Source organism: Elephas maximus, chromosome 15, assembly GCF_024166365.1.
Source record: "Elephas maximus indicus isolate mEleMax1 chromosome 15, mEleMax1 primary haplotype, whole genome shotgun sequence".
NCBI lineage: Eukaryota > Metazoa > Chordata > Mammalia > Proboscidea > Elephantidae > Elephas > Elephas maximus.
This window is the reverse complement of record NC_064833.1, coordinates 14,179,963-14,202,575: the sequence shown is the minus strand read 5'-3', so window position 1 is coordinate 14,202,575 and position 22,613 is coordinate 14,179,963.

Sequence of the window (22,613 nt, the reverse complement as noted above, 5' to 3'; positions counted from 1 at the left end):
CTTGTTTCCCTTGTCTATTTTCTTCAATAACCCTGATCAGGAGCCTTGGTGGTGTAGTGGTTAAGAGTTCAGGCTGCTAACCAAACGGAGGGCAGTTCAAATCCACCAGGTGCTCCTTGGAAACCCTATGGGGACGTTCTACTCTGTCCTATAGGGTTGCTATGAGTCAGAATCAACTCGACAGCACACAACAGTATCTGATAGCCACCCAGGGTCTGAGGTGGACTTGCCAGGGCATTAGCATCAAATGAGCCACTAATCCCATTTGGGCATGAAAGAGGCAGTTAACTCAAAGCACCCAAGAGCACAAAGAGGCAGAGGGTAATTGAGAGCTGAATTTCAAAAACATGAAGAGGTTTGAGCATCAAGCCAGGTAAGCTGCCCAAAGGGGAAGTCCAGGGCTGGAGAAAGACAACAGCAATGAGTCAAGAATCACATGCAAATGAAAAGTAGGCTTAGGCTGGGAGTAAAATTTGGGGACCAGATATAGGGGCAACTACAAATTGGAGGTAGGTAGTTTATATTTTACTCAGCTATATTTCTTCAACTGCCCAGGTTAGGAATCTTACTGCTTTTTAAGTTTGTATTTATATATTCCAACCCTGGACACTTAGCTACGTGATTAGAGACCATGTCAGTCTTGCTCATTGTTTATCCCTGTCACCAGGCCCAGTGCCTGCCACATAGTAGGATTTCACAGTAGGAGTTCAATAAATGTGTCCAGTTGAATGGTAGGTTGACCTGGGTCACAGGCAGAGGAGAGGGCCGAAGGCTGGCACAAAGATATTTCTGATGCTCAGTTTCCCTGTTCTTGAAGCAGAAATCTGCTTATTAAAACATCTGGCTTCTGACTTTGGCTCATCTTCCCCACTTTTGTTCTGCCTGCACTTGGATGTAGTGACCTGCCTATGGAAGCAGAGTGCAATCGGTGCCCTATCGACATGTGCACTATATCAGCATCAGTAGGGCTGACCTCTCAAAGGACCCCTGCATTGCTGTATGCCGAGAGATACCACAATATGCATGGGAATCCTCCAGCATATGTGTAACCTAGATGCAGCCAGCCTTTAGGATTCATCATTTTGACTATTCACGGGCCTTTCCCTTTCAAAAGCAAGTGGGCCTGATGGATGAGATGGCCTCTCCCAGGGGCTCTGCCTGCTGGAGCTGCAATTCTGCAAGTCAAGCAAGAACTGGCTTTCATTGCAAGCACGTCTCAAGGATGCAGACTTTCAGACAGGAAAGCAAATTTGCCAAAGAGAAGAGGCTCCAGATAATAAATAGCATTTAAAAGAAGTTTTATCTGCTTCCCTTTCAACAGTCTGCCCCAATCTAACATCATTAACGACAACAATAAACACAGTTCATAATAAATACAGTTTTTTGTTGCTTTTTACTATCCTCTTCATGGTTACTACAGAAAATTATGGGTTAATAAATCAATGGTTACATCAAGTAGGTCAAGGATATACCCAAAATAAGTAAGGGCACACATCCTCATGACATGGGAGTTGTGTACCAACAATGGCCAAGCTGTGCCCTATGTGGACATAGCAAAACACAGCTATGGATCTTGATTCTTCCAGCTGGTACTAGTATTATCCTGCAGGAAAGAGGCCTCAAAACTCCTCAAGGTTAAGTTTGGCATACCCATTTAATAATAAGAAGAAAACCTGGTTATAACCACTTAGTCTTTATTACCATATTTTTTACCCAAGTAACACATGCCTTCTGCATTTGTTTGCCAGCCACGCCCTCCCCCCCAGGATGTATTTTCTGTTAAGCTCACTATGCTAATTAATTTTTACAGCAACATGTGGAAGAGGGTTGGCATGGCTGTGCCTATGAGAGTGCCTCGCCAGGGTAGGGGGTCCACAACTGGCAAACAAACACAGATGGAGCAGGTTATTTGTCTAAAAATACAGTAATGAATCACAAATAATTTTCATGCTGTAAAAAATCAAGTCATATTCTCATAGTCACATAGGGCTCCATTTATCTTGGTGTTGCTTTTTAACACTCTAAAGAGGTCTTTTGGAGCAGATTATATGATACAATACAGCCCAATACAATATATCATATGATTTCTTGACCGATGCTTCCATGAGCATTGATTGCGGCTCCAAGTAAAAAGAAATCATTGACAACCGACTCAGTGGTACCTAACAACCTAACAACAACTTAGCTCCCTTCCCTGCAGGATTAATAGGCTAGTCATTTGTACTGGCTTCCAGACATTCTTGATTGTATCTCTATCCCTCTCCCTTGCCAGCATCTACTACTTTCCTGATAACCATCTATAGTTCAACAAAGCTTTCGACAGGCAGCATGCAGTCTTTCTCTCCATTCTTGCATCTAGTATCTTCACAAGAAACTTCAGCATCTATGTTCACAACTCATCAGGCTGTCTTATTTTCACCTTCCTTCACTTCCATGACTCCAGGAGGCATCACATCCACTGCATTTCAGAAACGCTTTCTACCTTAGTCAATTGGAATTACTTCATTTATTTGTGGATTACTCCCACATCTAAAATCTTAAATGTCAGCCTTTCCATTTCTGATCACAACTCCCCCTCTTTTGAGGTTTCTCTCTTCTGTATTTCCACCAACCATGGGGCTTCACTTGGACCTCTAGTCTCTGAAACTTTCCCTTTTCTCAGGAACAACCCCTATCCCTTCTCTTAGTCTCCCTTCAAGCTAGGTCTCTGACACATCACCAATGAATTACAACCTTACGTTTTCTGACTTCAGCTAATCTCACAAAGCCACACGGTACTTCCTTTGTGGGTTCCTGGTCAGGGTCTCCTCCCATTTCCTCCAAACAATCTTCCCAAATTTTCTTCATTCTCCTTAAGACTCTCACTTTTTTGAATAGAAGATTTTTGCTTCTTTCTTTTAAGACCAGAATTTGGTTCATGACATCTGATTTATTGAATTATTTATGTTATAAAATAAAGAGTTATAATGTTGTTTTTATGTTCATTACTGCAGAATTTGTTTTCCAGTCCATATTTGTCTTCCTTTTGGATATCTCCATCTGTATATTCCAACAATTGATTCATTATTACTGCATAATCTTGTTACTTCTTCTGTGATCCTTCTACTACACCTAGTGACCAACCTCTAGATATCTTTAGATTCTTGATGCTGAAGATACATAATGAATAGAAGTGACTAATGGGAACTTTATAAGGGAATATTATCATTTAGGAAGCAAATGAAAGTCTTTTGACTGGAAATTTCTCATTCTCTCTACTAAGCAACTATGGAATGATAAACATATACGTAATACATGAGCATTTATTTAGGTTGTGGTGAGAGAAACCATTATCCATCAACAAACACTTGCTTTAAAGATCCTCCGCCACTAATTGACTGTGTGACTTCGTACAAGTTACTTCTATTTTCCAGACCTCTGTTCTCTCATGTGGAAATCAAGGGAGCTAGACTAGATGATCTTGGAACTTTTCTTCCAACCTAAAAATACTTCAGCATTGATACTTTTATCATTTTAAATATTGGGTGCCATGTGTTCTACACTGTTGTAAGCCCTGTGGAAAAGTGAAGATTAAAAAAAAAAAAATACTGTGAGTCATAATCCCTACATTTGGGGTAAAAATACAGTTTATTGGAGCACAAGGGAAGAAATCTTCATTCTAGTTCTGACTCTGCTATAAACTTGCTGAATGTTCAAAGGTAAGATAGTCCCTTTTCTAGATACAATCTCAGTTTTTCCATCTATAAAGAAAGGATGATGAACTAGTTAGTCTCTAAGGTCCCTTCAAGTCCTGTGATGCTGTTGTCTAGCTGCAGAGAAAAGATTAAGACATCAATTAAAAGAATAAAACACAGTGGTACAAATTATCCCTTATAATCACTGGGCTGCCTCCAGTCTGAGGATACAGATGTTGAGTAATTTATTCAACCACCTCCTTTTGAACACTTGGCTTGAACTCTGCAGGAGCCGAGCCAACTCTTCAATGCTCTTCACTCAATGCCTTGTCAGTTCCTCTAATAGCAACACTGCACCCTCAATGAGGTGCTAAGGCATTTTTTCCTTGCAAGATGAAAAGAGGTGGTCACGGAACTGGCACAGCTCTGGAGTGCAGACATCCTTCCAAATCTCTTTTCTTTGAGGAGGCAAATGATTCATTCAGGAAATGTATGAGTGCCCAGTACAGAGGAAATTAGGAAGATTATCTCCCCTAACTTCCCTCCGTTTCCCCCATTCTCTGAATGTTTGCATTTTGGTAGCTCTCAAAAGGTTTATTATCCAGTTCCCCAAATTTCCATTCAGGAGTGGGGAGCATGAAATTCCAGGCCAAATAATGCAACCATTAGAAACATATCCTAACTTCTGAAAAGTTAAATTCGGACAATATGTAGAAAATGTACTGCTAAAGGATACAGTTGTCTATAGAAGAGGGTCTCCGCCTTCTGCCTTCAAAATCTCATCACTTTCCTGATGTGTGTCCAGAACTTCCTGTTGCTCTGGGTCTCAGGGCCAAAAAGCTCAGCTTCAAAAGCTCCAGTGACCTCACTTCCCTTGTATCTCCTCTTGTTCCTGCCTCCGTGCCTCTCTGCTGCCAAGTCCAACAGATCTTTATTGAATGTCTAAGAGACAGCATGGTGTGAAATGCATTGGATTAGGAGAGGGGTGGCTTGAGTTTACAATCAGAGCACAGATTTGTTAACTACGTGACCCTAGTAAAGCTCTTTTCTCTGTGCTTCAGTATGCTCGTCTGTAATATCTTATTAATCTGCCCATAGTTAGTCAACTCCCTGCAAATTGGTAGCAACTCCTACTGACCAGAACATTTACGAGGACAGAGAGTCTGACTCATTTATGTCTGTATTCCCAGCGCCTGGTGCCATGCCTTACTCATAGAAAGCACTTGCTATATGGCTGTGGAATGGATGGTTCAAGCTGTGGATTCTCATCCTGTTGCTACTAAGGCTGCTCAGAGACTCTGAAAGGCAGGCAGTGGGAGGTGGACGGAAGGAATCCCCCCACCTGCAGCAAACACACACGTGCACAATAAAGGTTCACATAGGTACTCGGCCGACTGCCCTATCAACAAAAGAAAGCTGGCCCTTGCCCATTCCAACAATTGCCCTTTAGATACAAGTTTCCCTTCAGAATCATCTGTCATTGTTTTCTGAAGGTGGAAGACAGGAAGAAAGTCTACCACTGCATTTACCTGGGACTCATATTCTGTGAAAAGAAAAATATCACAGGCTATGGAAATTATAAAAAGAAACCTAAAATGAGAGGTCCACATTCCCTTGGGCTCAGCCTAGAGATGAAACCTCTTGAAGACAGGCTACTGCAGACTGAGTTCAAACAAAAGGGCTCCATCCTCATCATCAAATGATCCCAATAAGCTACAGTCAAGCTACCTCAACATTACCAAAAAAATATTCTTTCTGACACATCCTGAGATGTGTTTACTCACCATGTGGCTTAAGCACATGGTTCTTAAATCAGGCAAATTTGGATCAAAACACATCCTTGCCACTTTCTCAAATAATGCCTCCTGGAGAGCTACTTAACTTTTCTGAGCTTAAGTTTCCTCATCTATAAGCAGGAAATAGTATAATAATACATTTAATTAATGTAATGGTAGCAGAAATCAAAGGAGCCCTGGTGACGCAATGGTTAAGCATTCAGTTGCTAACCAAGCCGTTAGCAATTTGAACCCCCTCAATGGCTCCATGAGAAAAAGACCTGGCGATTTGCTCCCTTAAAGATTAATTAAAACCCTATGGGACAGTTCTACTCTGTAAGGTGGGGTGTCCATGAGTTGAAATTGCCTCAGTGGTACCTAAGAACAATAATAACAGCAGCAGAACTCAAGATAGAAAATGAATAGGTTTTTTTTTTTTTTAATGATTATCATGACATTGGACCCATGGCTTTGCCTTCTCTGCCCCTACAAGCCAACTGGGGAGTCCAGGTGTAGATTCATAAGTGAAGTAGCGACACACAAAAAAACAATACAGGGATGACACGAGGCTCTGGCAGATTAAGTGCTGAATGAATGGACAGAATCTATCAAGCTGTGTTTTCACAACTCGCTGCTGTGCCTGGCTCTCGGGGAGCCATCCTTACTTTAAATAGCTGCCTAGGGGTCCATAAAATGTTTAAGAGCTTTGTCCAATCCCACACAGAGAGCTTTAAAAGTTTAAATGGACTTTATCCCAACCTCAGGTTTCAGCTGAACATCTATGCAAGGATTCAGTTTAGTATCTTTTAAGAGATTAAGGAGTCTCCAGGGGCCTCCCTACTAGTCCCAGAATCTTGGTGTAGAAAAGAAACACTGATTCCATTTCAAAATGAAAGCACCAGATGCTCCATGGTGAGCTTCCACTGACATCCAGGGAAGGTTGGAAGTCCAGGCATAGTGCCAGCATGTCTCTCATTTGGGAAACGTGTGCTTGGACATTGTCCGTACTTCCTGCAAAAGGATTGTATAGCTTGATCCCTTGCAGAACAAAACCATTGACATTCTGGAGGGAGACAAACACATATCTATAACAGTGATATATTAATAAAAATTATTTATTGAGAGCTACTGTAGGCCATGAGCTGTGCTAGCCCCCCTCCACACGATCTCACTGACAAGAACGGATAACAGCTTTGTGAGGTTGGTATTTTATTTCCCATTTTTCAGAAGAGACAACAGACTCAGAGAATTACATTATTTGTCCACAGTCTTATGGCTACTAATGCCAAAGTCCAGCCTCTGGCCCAAGTACTACTAATAATATTCATTATAATAATGTAAATAAAAACAATCACGATATCAGCAAGATAGCCAGCCACTGTGCTCAATGGTTTGCACACATTATATCATTTATTCTCTATAACAATTTTTTCCTTTGGGTCCCTCCATCCTCATTTATTGTTGAGGAAAATAGGGCTTTGAGATTGTGTAAGTACCTTGCCGAAGGCTGTGTAGCTAGGGAGTGGTTGTCTCACTGCCCAGCCGGTGCCCTTTTCACTGTTCTGCACTGCCATTAAAGAGAGAAAACATAATTTACGGCCTCCGTAGGCAAGAACTTTGCCATTTCATTCAAGAGCAGACTGCCTCAAAAAGCATGTAGGATTTGTCTGATGGTGTGTAGAGGAAGCGGAGTATTGGGGCATTTCTGGAGAAAGAGCATGCAGTGGAAGAAATCCCATATCCAGAAGTTCTGCCATTTGGTTTGCTGTTGAGAATATTTGTCCAGCTGGTTCTCTGCATTTCACTTCTGTGGTTTCAGCGCTTACCACTCTAGTGAGGTAGGTGACCATCAGATGCAAAGAAACAAAGTGTGGACTTGGAGTTCAGTTCAGGCCAGGGGTCACAAACCGGGGGCCTGTGACCAGCTCCAGCCAACAGACAGATGGGTTTCATTTTATCAAAACAATGTGTGAACAAAAATGGAATTGGTTAACAACTTTTAAAAATCAAGAAATTTCACATGAAAATCCAGATTCCAAGCTTCTTTAAAAAAAAACAAAACAAAACAATCAAACAATCAAAGGATCTGGTGGCTCTGAGTCTACACACCTACTTAGCAGCAGGTGTGTTCCTTAAGCATATATGCTCCTTTGTGTCACAATGTCCTCCCTGCCCACTTTACTCATATATGTTACCTGACCAGTTGCCACGCAGTCAGTTCCAACTCATGGTGGCCCCATGTGCTTCAGAGTAGAGCTGCACCCCATAGAGTTTTCAATGGGTGATTTTTTGGAAGTAGATGCCCAGATCTTTCTTCATAGGTGCTTCCGGGTGGACTCAAGCCCCGACCTTTCGGTTAATAGCACCACCCAGGAACTCCCAAACACTACCTAGAGAAAGGTAATTATTTTCTTTTAATGTAGTAAAATTTTTCTTTTGACACACTAATATATGTTAATTTTAGAAAATAAAAATAAGCAAACAGAAGTTAATCAAAATCCACCCAAATCATGCTAAATACTATGAACATTTTATAAATATTTGAGTATCATTCATAAATAAACGATCATGCAGAGCACAAGTTTTGTACCTCACCTTTTTTATTTTAGATTATATGGTCATTTCTTTCACATTTTAGATTATATGGTAATTTCTTTCCCATTGCATTGTTTCATGCCATTGTAGAAGTCACAGTAGGTTGCCTACAAAATTGCATGTTTTCTTAGCTTGGTATTTAACATATGATTCAATTTGACAGGAGCCCAACTCTTCTGAAACATACCCTTAACATTAGAGTAGTTTTGCCAGTATTTCAGGAAAATTTTCCATGAAGCAGTGTCTACCTAAGGCAAATGTTTCCAGCCATAATAAAATATGGGACCACTAAAACATCAAACATCTTCTAATAACTGCCTTTTGGCCTCTTAAGGCAGGTACAAATCCTTGAAGCATACAGTGTTGGTTCATGGCGGGCCCATTCCTGGGAGGATCAGTCCTTGACAATAATACTAATACGTTTAGGGAACAGTGAAAACTAATCGGTTCAACAACTAGCTTTTGATTTATTTATTCCTTCACTTATTGCTTCATTTATTCAGTCATTTATTCAACAAGTATTTAAGAGTTACAGCTGCTAACCAAAAGGTTGGCAGTTCAAATCCACCAGGCACTCCTTGGAAACTCTGTGCGGCAGTTCTACTCTGTCCTATAGGGTCTCTATGAGTCGGAATCGACTTGGCGGCAAAGGATTTTTTTTTTTTTTTTTTTTCCACAGTTCAGGTTCTGGAATGGCTTTGATACTTCTGGCTGTGCTGAGCCTAAGCTTGAGGCTGTGTGTGATGTGTTTTTCCAGTGCTTGAACTATAGACTTGGCTCTGGAAAAATCTGTATCCTTTGGCATTGAACACTTGAAGCGTTTTACACCGAACACTTTTTTACCCTTGCTGAACCTCCGAGTCTCCATTTTCTTTGTTGTCCCTAATACTAATCTGTCAACAATTTGTCACGCCAACAAAGCTAAAAAAGATGTAATTCTTCATATCTTTCTTTGGTGGCAAAGCCAATTATTAAATAACTGAGACAAAAGCATTTTTAAATTTCAGCTCAAAAGAAGAAGGTGCAATGGTCTATTGTCATTGTTAGGTACTGTCGGGTCAATTCTGACTCTTAACAACCCTGTGTACAACAGAACGAAACACTGCCTTGTCCTGTGCCATCCTCACAATCATTGCTGACCCTCTACTCTATGAAACATGATGTCCTTCTTCAGGGACTGGTCCCTCCTAATAACACGTCCAAAGTACGTGAGATGAAGTCTTGCCATCTTCGCTTCCAAGGAACACTCTGTTTGTACTTCCTCCGTGACAGACTTGTTCATTCTTTTGGCACTCCATGGTATATTCAATACTCTTTGCCAGCACCATAATCCAAAGTCATCAATTCTTCTATAGGCTAGAACGAATGCCAGTGTTAAGAAATACACAGTACATTGTGGTTCTCTTCTTTCCTAGTAGTGGTAGATAAAATGTCTACCCCAAGATGTCTACATCCTAATCCCTGGATCCTGTGAATATGTTATGTTACATAACAAGCCAGAATGAAGATTGCAGATGAATTTAAGGTTGCTTATCATCTGACTTTGAGATGGAGAGATTGCCCCAGTTACCCGTGGGCCCAATGTAATCACAAGGGTCAAGGTCCTTATAAATGAAAGAGGGAGGCAGAGTGTCAGACTGACCCAACATGAGAAAGAATCTACTGGCCATCATTGGCTTTGAAGATGGAAGGGGGGCATTCCAAGGAATTCAGGCAGCCTCTAGAAGCTGGAAAGAACCCCTTGTGATGTAATGGTTAAGCATGCAGCTGTTAACACAGGGTCAGCGATTCTAACTCACAAGCAGCTCTGCAGAAGAAAAGACCTGGCAATCTGCTTCAGTAAAGAGTATAGCCTAGGAATCCTATGGAGCAGTTCTACTCTGTCCTACAGGGTTGCTATGAGTTGGAATCAACTCAATGGCACACAACAAGAAGAACCAGAAGCCAGGAAAGGTAAGAACAAGGATTACCCCCAAGCGTCTTCAAAGGAATGCAGTCTTGCTGACACCTTGATTTTAGCCCACTGAGATCCACTTTAGACTTCTGGCCTTCAGAACTGTGAGATAATATATTTGTGTTAAGCCACTAAATTTGTGGTAATTTGAGCAGTAGGTAATTCATAGAGAAGTTTGCCTAAAATCATTTTTTGTTTTGCTTTCTTGCGTTTTGTTTTTGTTTTTTAAGTCATGAATTGGTGTTGAAATTTATCGCGTTCTTTTTGCTGCATTAATTAAGATGTTCATATGTTTTTGTTCCTTTATTCTTTCAATGTGATGGGTTACTTTGATTGTGTGATGTAACCAAACCTTGAAGTCTTTGAAGGAAATATTACCCTTTTTTTGGAAGATTGGATTCAATTTGATAATCTTTCATTTGGGAATTTTCCCTCTACATCCATGATTGGCCAAAATTGGCCTATAATTTTCCTTTGTTGTAATGTTCTTGTCAAGTTTTGGTGTCATTGTCATACAAATCTCTTTGAACAAATAGTAAAGTGTTTGTGTAATATGGGTTTTATTTCCTCCCCAAATTTTGAAAAAATTCACAGGTGCCACCTACGTCTAGAGTTATCTTTGTAAGAAAAAAAATTAATTCAAATTCAAAATTTAATAGTCATAGTACTAGTTTGATTTTCTAATTCTTCTTATGTCGGTTACGATAATGTGTATTTCAAGAAATTTATTCACTCAATATACCTTTTCAAATTTTTTGGCTTGAAGTTGTCTATAATACATTATGATTGTATTATATATTAATATATTTTGATGATAATGTCCTCTTTTTTTCTATTAATTTGGGACTTGTCCACTTTGCCTTGATAAGCCTTACTGAGGGTTTATCAATTGAATTATTTTTTCAAATTTCCAACTGTTATCTTTGATAATTTTTTTTTTTTCTGTTTCATTACTTTTTTTTTATTTTGTCCTTCCTTCTTTCCTAGGATTTAATTTTTTGTTCTTTTTTTCTCCTCTTGGGATGGATAATTAGACCTTTGATGTTTCAGCCTTTTTTATGTTTCATTATTTATTTCTAACTTTATCCATGACCAGAGAACAGACTATTATTTAAACCCTTGAAATCTGTTAAACCTTTCTTTATGGCACAGCATATTGCCACTTTTGGTAAGTACTTCATGTTCACTGGAATTAGATGTCTATTCTGCAGTTGTCGGCTATCATAGTCAACATATGACAATTAGTTCCAAATTAATTGTGTTGCACAAATCTGTATCATCACTGATTTGTGTCTGCTTGTTTCATTAAGTTCACAGAGAATCATGTTAAAGTTTCCCTTTACAACCAAGGATTTGCCTATTTCTCCTTACATTTCTGTCAGTTTTTGCTTCTTGTGTATTTGACACTGTTATGTATACAATTTAGGATTGTTATATCTTTTAGTTATTTTGACTGATACTATTATGAAAAACTCCTTTTCAGCATTAGTAATACTCTTTGCATTAAAATCTATTTTATTTGAAATTAGTATCATTAAACCTGCTCTTTGCTGTTTTTGTGTTTTGTGATACATCTTTTCTATACTTTCAGTTTCACCGTATCTCTACCCTTTTAGTTAAGGTCTGTTTTACTTTTAGTTCATTTAATCTCTTTATATTTTATTTAATTACTGATGTATTTGAGTTCAAAACTAAATAATCTTACTTTTTGTTTTCCATTTGTTTCTTCTCTTTGTTGTTTCATTTCTCTATTTTTCCTTATTTCATATTAAGTAAATATTTTTAATTATCACATTTTCTCATCTTTTAGCTTCTTAGGTACATATTTTTGTTATTTTTAGTATTTACGTCTTAATAGTTATACATAATAAAAACTAATCCTTGTTCTCTCCATTTACTATACATAGTTGTCTCTAACTTGTCTTTGCCCTTTGACTTGGATTATAGCTTTACCACAAAACAACCCTTTCATACTATTATCTGATTAAATTGATATGCTTTTTATTCAAGGGCTTTGGGTTACATTTTTGTAGAAAGAGATTGCCTTCTAATGATACTCTTGTAATTGTCATATTTTAATGCATCAAAAGTAATTCCAAGGTAAATGTGAAATAGGGGGTAGATCACAATCTTTTTGTTTTTATTCAAATGGCTACTCAGTTCCACAAACCACCCCATCATTAAAATAATTACTCTTTTCTCATTGATTTGAAATGTTTTCTTTATCACATGTTTTCTATGATACGTAGTCTATTTCTGTGCTCCCTATTTCATGTGACTGACCATTTAAAATTGTTACAGAATTGTAACACACCCATATGTGTATTAGGCTTAGCTTGTCTTGATTCCCGTTGTCCTTTCTTTTGTTTTCCATTCTCATTTTTCCACCTAGTTCTAAGAAAAATAATCAGTTGATATTTTTATTTGGCTCATATTAAACTTACAGATGATTAAATTTATATAGTAATATGTAGAGATCAAGAGCTTTATATTACTGAGTCTTTTTAAGAAAATCTGTTCTTCTGTGTAAATTATTTTGACTACCTCGGTCACTTTATTGAATTATCTGTTTCTAATTTCTTAAAACAGATTTTCATTTTTTCTTTTCCAGGTATATAATCATTTCACATACAAATAATGACACTATTATCTTCTTTCCAGATTTTATAATATTTCCTCCTCTTGACAAGTTTCATTGACTATACTTTCTAAAACAATATTCAGTAATGGTGAGCTAGCAGTTGACTTTGCCTTTTTGCTGATATTAGTAGGTAACACTCTTTTCCTATTTGGTTCAAATAGTATTTATTTGTATGTGGAAAATATTCTTCAGAGTTAGTCATCTGGAGATTCCCATTCCTTGTGTTTAGAGTTAATGCTGTTTTCTTTGTATTCTTTTTTTATAATTTCATTTTATTTTGATAGGCTTTGGGGAGGTAGAGTATGCAAACAGGCATTTACTCTTCACATTTCCTGAAGTACAAGTCCTTTTGTAAATCTATTCAAAGCATTTTATTATTTCTGACACTTTTTCACAAAAAATAATTAGATGGATAGCTCACAGATTGTTTTGGGATTCCAAACAGGAAGCACATTCATGTTTAAAGCTGAAATCGCACAAGTAATTATATTTATGTCAGCCCGTAAGCAGAGAGTTTTCTTAATTATTATTATTGATGACTTCTGCAAAGGATTTCCTGAGAAATGCCATCCATCCACATATGTTCTGAATCAATTGCACTGTCTACAGCTATTCCCAAAATACCATGACTGAACCCAAATCAGGGAGCCTAAGGTAGAGGCTGGCTTCATGGTTAATTAATCTCCTTCAGGGGAAGTAAAGCAACTTACACGGTGACAAGGCTGTGAGCCTCCAGCACACCCTTTTTCCCTGAGACAGAATCCAACAGGAGAGAACACATACCCTGAGAAACTTCTACCTCTCAGTGGGAAGAAAACTGGAGACATTTCATTTGTCTTACTAGAAGATAGTAAGATACCTGGCCCATGACCTCTACTTGCCTGAAAAGAGCAAGACAGAGACCCTTGTGGAACATGGAACTGTCTGCATCCTAAGAGTTCCTGTGATAGAAAGCTAATTTAGGGCCTGAAAACCAGTAAAGATTGAACACCAACTAAGTCAAGGCTCTATGCTAGGTAAACTGTAGCCAGCTTAACAAGAACAAGCCACAGTTCTTTTTCTCATTGACTTCTCTATTCAGTTTGTGAAAAACAAACAAAAAAAAAAGATAGTTTGGTTCAAGCAAAAGGTTTCTGTTAAGCATTCCCTAAGAGGCACTGAACTTGTCCAAGGGTATAGACTTAAATAAGACACAAGCATATGAACATGACTCAAAGTGACTTTATAGGACAGACTAGAACTTCCTTACTGGGTTTCCTAAGCTGTAATTTTTACAAGAGCAGATCACCATGTCTTTTCTCCCATGGAGCCACTGATGGGTTCCAACTGCCAGCCCTTCTGTTAACATCCAAACACTTAACCATTGCACCACCAGGGCTCTTATGAACTGGAATTGAGTCAATGGAACACATCAACAGCAACAACATAGGAACATGAGCAAAACTCAGAATAAGATATGTCTTTATTAGACTGGTGGCTCAGTGGTTAAGTGCTTGGCTGCTAATCAAAAGGTCAGCAGTTCAAACCCACCAGCCACTCTGCGGGAGAAAGATGTGACAACCTGCTTTCATAAAGATTTACAGTCTTGGAAACCGTATGGTACATGCTACTCTATCCTATAGGGTCCCTATAGGGTCACTACAAGTCAGTGTGAACTTGAGGGCCGTGGGTTTGGTTTTTATAAGCATCTAAGGGGAGACGGAAATGTTAATAGACAATTACAAAACAGTGAGATAAGCATTAGGACTGTAATAATAAAGAAATAGTGTGAAAACACAGAAGACCAGATAACCCAGTTTGTAGGGGGTAATTAAATATTTCCAAAAAAAGAGACGGCACATGAGGTGTCTTGAAAGAGGTGTAAGAATTAGATAGGCAAGGGAGGGTCAAAGGGGTTTTCTAAATAGAGGGACCATGAGCACAGCAGGGTGACTGTGTGAATATGAGAAAACAGAATGGAGGAGACAAGGCCAAGAGCTAGGTAGGATTCAGATCATGGAAGCCTAAACAAATATTTGTGCTCTGGGCATGACAGTATACCAATACTTAAGTATATACACAGACGGGCAAAAGAGTATTCTAAGAACACAGATGGCTGCCGATGTACTTTCTTATTTATAAAATGGGGAAGATAACCGTCTTTCTTCTGTCTACTCCACTAGATTATTTTGATAATCATAAAGCAGTCTGTAAATATTAAACTGCTTCGAGAACTGCTAGGTCCTATACAAAGCTGAATTCTTATGATTTATAATAAGAGGATAAAAGGCAAGAGGAATTTAGCCTCCTGTCATTTTCCTACATGGTAAAGAAGCAAACCCCCATATGTCTGTCAGTTTGTCATACTGTAGGGGCTTGCATGTTGCTGTGATGCTGGAAGCTATGCCACCAGTATTCAAATACCAGCAGAGTCACCCACAGCAGACAGGTTTCAGCTGAGCTTCCAGACTGAGATAGACTAGGAAGAGGGACCCAATGGTCTATTTCTGAAAATAATTAGTGAGTGAAAACCTTAAGAATACCAGCAGAACGTTGTCTGACATACTGCCAGAAGATGAGCCCCTCAGGTTAGAAGGCACTGAAAATACTAGTGGAGAAGAGCTGACTCCTCAAAGTAAAACTGACCTTAATGACATGGACGGAGTCAAGCTTTTGGGACCTTCATTTGCTGATGTGGCACGATTCAAAATGAGAAGAAACAGCTGCAAATATTCACTAATAATCAGAATCTGGAATGTATGAAGTATGAATCTAGAAAAATCGAAAATCATCAAAAATGAAATGGAATGCATAAACATCAATATCCTAGACATTATTGAGCAAAAATGGACTGGTATTAGACATTTTGAATCAGACAATCACATGGTCTACTACGCCGGAATGACAACTTGAAGAGGAATGGTGCTGCATTCACCATTAAAAAAGGACATTTCAAGATCTATCCTGAGGTACAACCCTGTCAGTGATAGGATAACATCCACATGTCTACAAGGAAAACCAGTTGATAAGACCATTATTCAAATTTATGCACTAACGACTAAGGCCAAAGATGAAGAAATTAAAGATTTTTAACAACTTCTGAAGTCTGAAATTGATTGAACATACAATCAGGATGCACTGATAATTACTGATGATTGTAATGCAAAAGTTGGAAACAAAGAAGAAGGATCCATAGTTACAAAACATGGCGTTGGTGATGGAAATGATGCCAGAGATCATGTGATAGAATTTTGCAAGACCAATGACTTCTTCATTGCCAATACCTTTTTTCAACAACATAAATGGCGACTATATACATGGACCTAACTGAATGGAATACACAGGAATCAAACCAACTACATCTGTGGAAAGAGATAATGGAAAAGTTCAATATCATCAGTCACAACAAGGCCAGGGGCTGACTGTGGAACAGACCATGAATTGCTCTATGCAAGTTCAAGCTGAAACTGAAGAAATTAGAACAAGTCTATGAGAGCCATACTGCCTTGAGTATATCCCAAGTGAATTTAGAGACCTCTCAAGAATAGATTTGATGCCCTGAACACTAATGACTGAAGAGCAGATGAGTTGTGGAATGACATCAAGGACATCATACATAAAGAAAGCAAAAGGTCATTAAAAGACCAGGAAAGAGAGAAAAGACCAAAATGGATGTCAGAAAAGAATGTGAAACTTGCTCTTGAATATCAAGTAGCTAAAGTGAAAGGAAGAAATATAAAGTAAAAGAGCTGAACAAAAGATTTCAAAGGGCAGCTCGAGAAAACAAAGTAAAGTATTATAATGACATGTGCGAAGACCTGGAGGTAGAAAACCAAAAGGGAAGAACTCACTCCACACTTCTCAAGCTGAAAGAACTCAAGAAAAAATTCAAACCTCCAATTGCAATATTGAAGGATCCTATGTCAAAAATATTAAACGATGCAGGAAGCATCAAAAGAAGATGAAATACAAAGAGTCAACCATTTCAGAAGGTAGCATATGATCAAGAACTGGCGGTACTGAAGGAAGAGGTCTAAGCAGCACTGAAGACACTGGTGAAAAACAAGGCTCCAGGAATTAATGAAATGCCAATTGAGATGTTTCAACAAATGGATGCAGTGCAGGAAGTGCTCACTCATCTATGCCAAGAAATTTGGAAGATAGTTACCTGGCCAACCAACTGGAAGAGATCCATTTTTATGCCTTTTCCTAAGAAAGGTCATCCAACCAAATGCAGAAATTATTGAACAATATCATTAATATCACAAGCAAGTAAAATTTTGCTGAAGATCATTCAAAAGCAGCTGCAGCAGTATTTCAACAGGGAACTGCCAGAAATTCAAGCCAAATTCAGAAGAGGATGTGGAATCAGGGATATCATTGTTGATGTCACATGGATCCTGGCTGAAAGCAGAGAATACCAGAAAGATGTTTATCTGTGTTTTATTGACTATAGGACTGTGTGGATCATAAAAACTTACGGATAACATTGCAAAGAATAGGAATTCCAGAACATTTAATTGTGCTCATGAGGAATCTGTACACAGATTAAGAGGTAGTCGAGGCGGAGCCAAGATGGTGGACTAGGTAGACACTACCTCGGATCCCTCTTGTAACAAAGACTCGGAAAAACAAGTGAATCGATCACATACATAACAATCTATGAACCCTGAACAACAAACACAGATTTAGAGACGGAGAATGAACAAATACGGGGAGGCAGCGACTGTTTTCGGAGCCTGGAACCAGTGTCCCTGTCAGGTAACTTTGGCGCCCGGCTTAGGTCTGGGCCCAGGGGAGCTGACGGCACAAACAAGGGGTGCAGCCCTACCACCCTGAACTCACCCTGGGAGGGGGCCCAGCCGGTCCGCGCAGGCGGCGTGGCGATGCAGCTGGCGGGACGAGAAGTCCCCGGGAGGCAGTAACTGATCTTGGACTTGGGAGTGCAGCGTACCAGCTGGGGAGCCTTGGCACCGGGAATCTGACTGGGTGCTGTCATGGCGCAAGCATGGGGCGCAGCCCTACTCCCCTGAACTAACCCTGGGAGGGGGCCCAGCCGGTCTACGGAGGCGGCACAGCGACGCGGCTGGCGGGAAGAGAAGTCCCCAGGAGGCAGTGACTGATTTTGGAGCCGGGAGTGCAGCATCCCAGCAGGGGAACCTTGACGATGGGCTTTGGACTGGCAGTGGAGGATCTGACAGCGGCTTCAGCAGGCCAGACCCTCGGGGGCAATCTCCACACAGCCAGCACACATAGGCGACACGCGCCTCAGGAATCTCAGATAAAATAGTCATTCCAAGCAAGAAAAGCAACTTTGGTTATATTCCGAGGTGCTACTCTCCTATTTCTCTGAACCCTCCCCCATTCTTCCCAGGCGGCTTCATTAACATTGGAATTTCCTGAGCCAGAGGGAGAACGGCTCCGGCTCTGCGGGGGCTTTGCTTCCCCCCCCTTTTTTTTTTTTTTTGGTCTTTTCCTAACCCATTCTTCCGGCCTGAGAGAAGAAACCACAAAAAACCCAGGGACCAAAAATCCATCCCTAATTGGACTTAAAACACAGAACCAGCTACAGCCAAGCATATATGATCCAAATCTCTGACTTTCATCCTTACAGGGAACAAGGTGGTGGTTATAATCCAAAGGCAGTTCTGATAGGGATCTGACTGCATTTTTTTTAGCGGATTTTCTGGAAAAACAAGTTTCCCAGGTCTGATATCTCTGCTTATTCAACAGAGCCCTAACTGACCCACAACAGGGAACAGAGGGCTGAAGCTCCCCCCAGACCACCTAGCCTCTTGCCTTAGGGGTCTAAGGAGGGTGGCACCTACCAATCAGTAGAGGTACTTGCATTGGGGGCCTAAGGTACAGCTTCAGTGCCCTCCCACCAAGGTGCTATAGGAATAGAGACACACCTACCTCACTGACACTTGGGGGAAGCCTGTCAGCATCCTGCCCCCCCCCGGAGGGTGAACCCCAGCTGCTAATAGAATTTGGTGCACACAACTATCACCACTATTTCTCGAGGTGGATAGGTGTTAGGGTGCAGCACACACTTGATGACCCAAAATCAGATTCTACGCAAGAATAGTGAATAGACTCAGGCATATACATCTGGCAACAGCCCAAACCAGCTGGTAATAGGTCATAAGTAAGTCAAGGGCTACAACAAACAAGACAGCACAATCTAGTAGCCCAACCACGTATATTGAAAGAAAACAAAACAAGATAAGACTCAGCGAGCAATTACAGAATAAACCACTGCTCTAAGATATAAAAAAAAAAAAAAAAAAAAAAAAAAAAAATTTTTTTTTTTTTATATCTTAGTGATGGCTCGGAGACAGCAGTCGATATCAAACCACATAAAGAAGCAGACCATGACACCTTCTACAACCCCCCAAACAAAAGAATCAAAATCTTTCCCAAATGAAGATACGGTCCTGGAATTATCAGATACAGAATACAAAAAACTAATTTACAGAATGCTTCAAGACATCAGAAACAAAATAAGGCAAACTGCAGAAAAAGCCAAGGAACACACTGGTAAAACAGTTGAAAAACTCAAAAATATTATTCAAGAACATAGTCAAAAAATTAATAAGTTGCAAGAATCCATAGAGAGACAGCATTCAGAAATCCAAAAGATTAACAATAAAATTACAGAATTAGACAATGCAATAGGAAGTCAGAGGAGCAGACTCAAGCAGTTAGAATGCAGACTGGGAAATCTGGAGGACCAGGGAATTAACACCAACATAGCTGAAAAAAAATCAGATAAAAGAATTAAAAAAAAAATGAAGAAACCCTAAGAATCATGTGGGACTCTATCAAGAAGGATAACTTGCGTGTGATTGGAGTCCCATAACAGGGAGGGAGGACAGAAAACACAGAGAAAATAGTTGAAGATCTGCTGACAGAAAACTTCCCTGACATCATGAAAGACAAAAGGATGTCTATCCAAGATGCTCATCGAACCCCGTTTAAGATTGATCCAAAAAGAAAAACACCAAGACATATTATCATCAAACTTGCCAAAACCAAAGATAAAGAAAAAATTTTAAAAGCAGCCAGGGAGAAAAGAAAGGTCTCCTTCAAGGGAGAATCAATAAGAATAAGCTCAGACTACTCAGCAGAAACCATGCAGGCAAGAAGGCAGTGGGATGACATATAGAGAGCACTGAAGGAGAAAAACTGCCAGCCAAGGATCATATATCCAGCAAAACTCTCTCTGAAATATGAAGGTGAAATTAAGATATTTACAGATAAACACAAGCTTAGAGAATTGGCAAAAACCAAACCAAAGCTACAAGAAATACTAAAGGATATTGTTTGGTCAGAAAACCAATAATATCAGATACCAGCACAACACAAGGTCACAAAACAGAACATCCTGATATCAACTCAAATAGGGAAATCACAAAAACAAATCAAGATTAATTAAAAAAAAATGCTCATAACAATGAATGATTGCAGTCAATATGTAAAAGATCACAATAACCAAAAAGAGGGACGAAATACAGGTGGTATAGAACTGTCATATGCAGAGTGATACAAGGCGATATAGAACAATACAAGTTAGGTTTTTACTTAGAAAAATAGGGGTAAATATTAAGGTAACCACCAAGAGGTATAACAACTCCATAACTCAAGATAAAAGCCAAGAAAAATGTAACGACTCAACAAACATAAAGTCAAACACTACGAAAATGAGGATCTCACAATTTACTAAGAAAAACGTCTCAGCACAAAAAAGTAAGTGGAAAAATGAAATTGTCAACAACACACATAAAAAGGCATCAAAATGACAACACTAAACACTTATTTATCTATAATTACGCTGAATGTAAATGGACTAAATGCACCAATAAAGAGACAGAGAGTCTTAGACCGGATAAAGAAACACTATCTGTCTATATGCTGCCTTCAAGAGACACACCTTAGACTTAGAGACACAAACAAACTAAAACTCAAAGGATGGAAAAAAATATATCAAGCAAACAATAAGCAAAAAAGAAGAGGAGTAGCAATATTAATTTCTGACAAAATAGACTTTAGACTTAAATCCACCACAAAGGATAAAGAAGGACACTACATAATGATAAAAGGGACAATTGATGAGGAAGACATAACCATATTAAATATTTATGCACCCAATGACAGGGCTGCAAGATACATAAATCAAATTTTAACAGAACTGAAAAGTGAGATAGACACCTCCACATTTATAGTAGGAGACTTCAACACACCACTTTCGGAGAAGGACAGGACATCCAGTAAGAAGCTCAATAGAGGCACGGAAGACCTAATTACAACAATCAACCAACTTGACCTCATTGACTTATACAGAACTCTCCACCCAACTGCTGCAAAGGACACTTTTTTTTCTAGCGCACATGGAACATTCTCTAGAATAGACCACATATTAGGTCATAAAACGAACCTTTGCAGAATCCAAAACATGGAAATATTACAAAGCATCTTCTCAGACCACAAGGCAATAAAAGTAGAAATCAGTAACAGAAAAACTAGGGGAAAAAAATCAAATACTGGGAAACTGAACAATACCCTCCTGAAAAAAGACTGGGTTATAGAAGACATCAAGGAGGGAATAAGGAAATTCACAGAATGCAACGAGAATGAAAATACTGCCTATCAAAACCTCTGGGACACAGCAAAAGCAGTGCTCAGAGGCCAATTTATATCGATAAATGCACACATACAAAAAGAAGAGCCAAAAGCAGAGAACTGTCCCTACAACTTGAACAAATAGAAAGTGAGCAATAAAAGAATCCATCAGGCACCAGAAGTAAGCAAATTATAAAAATTAGAGCTGAACTAAATGAATTAGAGAACAGGAAAACAATTGAAAGAATTAACAAAGCCAAAAGCTGGTTCTTTGAAAAAATTAACAAAATTGATAAACCATTGGCTAGACTGACTAAAGAAATACAGGAAAGGAAACAAATAACCTGAATAAGAAACGAGAAGGGCCACATCACAACAGACCCAACTGAAATTAAAAGAATCATATCAGATTCTTATGAAAAATTGTACTCTAACAAATTTGCAAACCTAGAAGAAATGGATGAATTCCTGGAAAAACACTACCTACCTAAACTAACACATTCAGAAGTAGAACAACTAAAGAGACCCATAACAACAAAAGAGGTTGAAACGGTAATCAAAAAACTCCCAACAAAAAAAAGCCCTGGCCTGGCCGGCTTCACGGCAGAGTTCTACCAAACTTTCAGAGAAGAGTTAACACCACTACTACTAAAGGTATTTCAAAGCATAGAAAATGACGGAATACTACCCAACTCATTCTATGAAGCCACCATCTCTCTGATACCAAAACCAGGTAAAGACATTACAAAAAAAGAAAATTACAGACCTATATCCCTCATGAACATAGATGCAAAAATCCTCAACAAAATTCTAGCCAATAGAATTCAACAACATATCAAAAAAATAATTCACCACGATCATGTGGGATTTATACCAGGTATGCAAGGCTGGTTTAATATCAGAAAAACTATTAATGTAATCCACCACATAAATAAAACAAAAGACAAAAACCACATGATCTTATCAATTGATGCAGAAAAGGCATTTGACAAAGTCCAACACCCATTTATGATAAAAACTCTCAGCAAAATAGGAATTGAAGGAAAATTCCTCAACATAATAAAGGGCATCTATGCAAAGCCAACAGCCAACATCACTCTAAATGGAGAGAACCTGAAAGCATTTCCCTTGAGAACGGGAACCAGACAAGGATGCCCTTTATCACCGCTCTTATTCAACACTGTACTAGAGGTCCTAGCCAGAGCAATTAGGCTAGACAAAGAAATAAAGGGCATCCGGATTGGCAAGGAGGAAGTAAAATTATCTCTATTTGCAGATGACATGATCTTATACACAGAAAACCCTAAGGAATCCTCCAGAAAACTACTGAAACTAATAGAAGAGTTTGGCAGAGTCTCAGGTTATAAGATAAA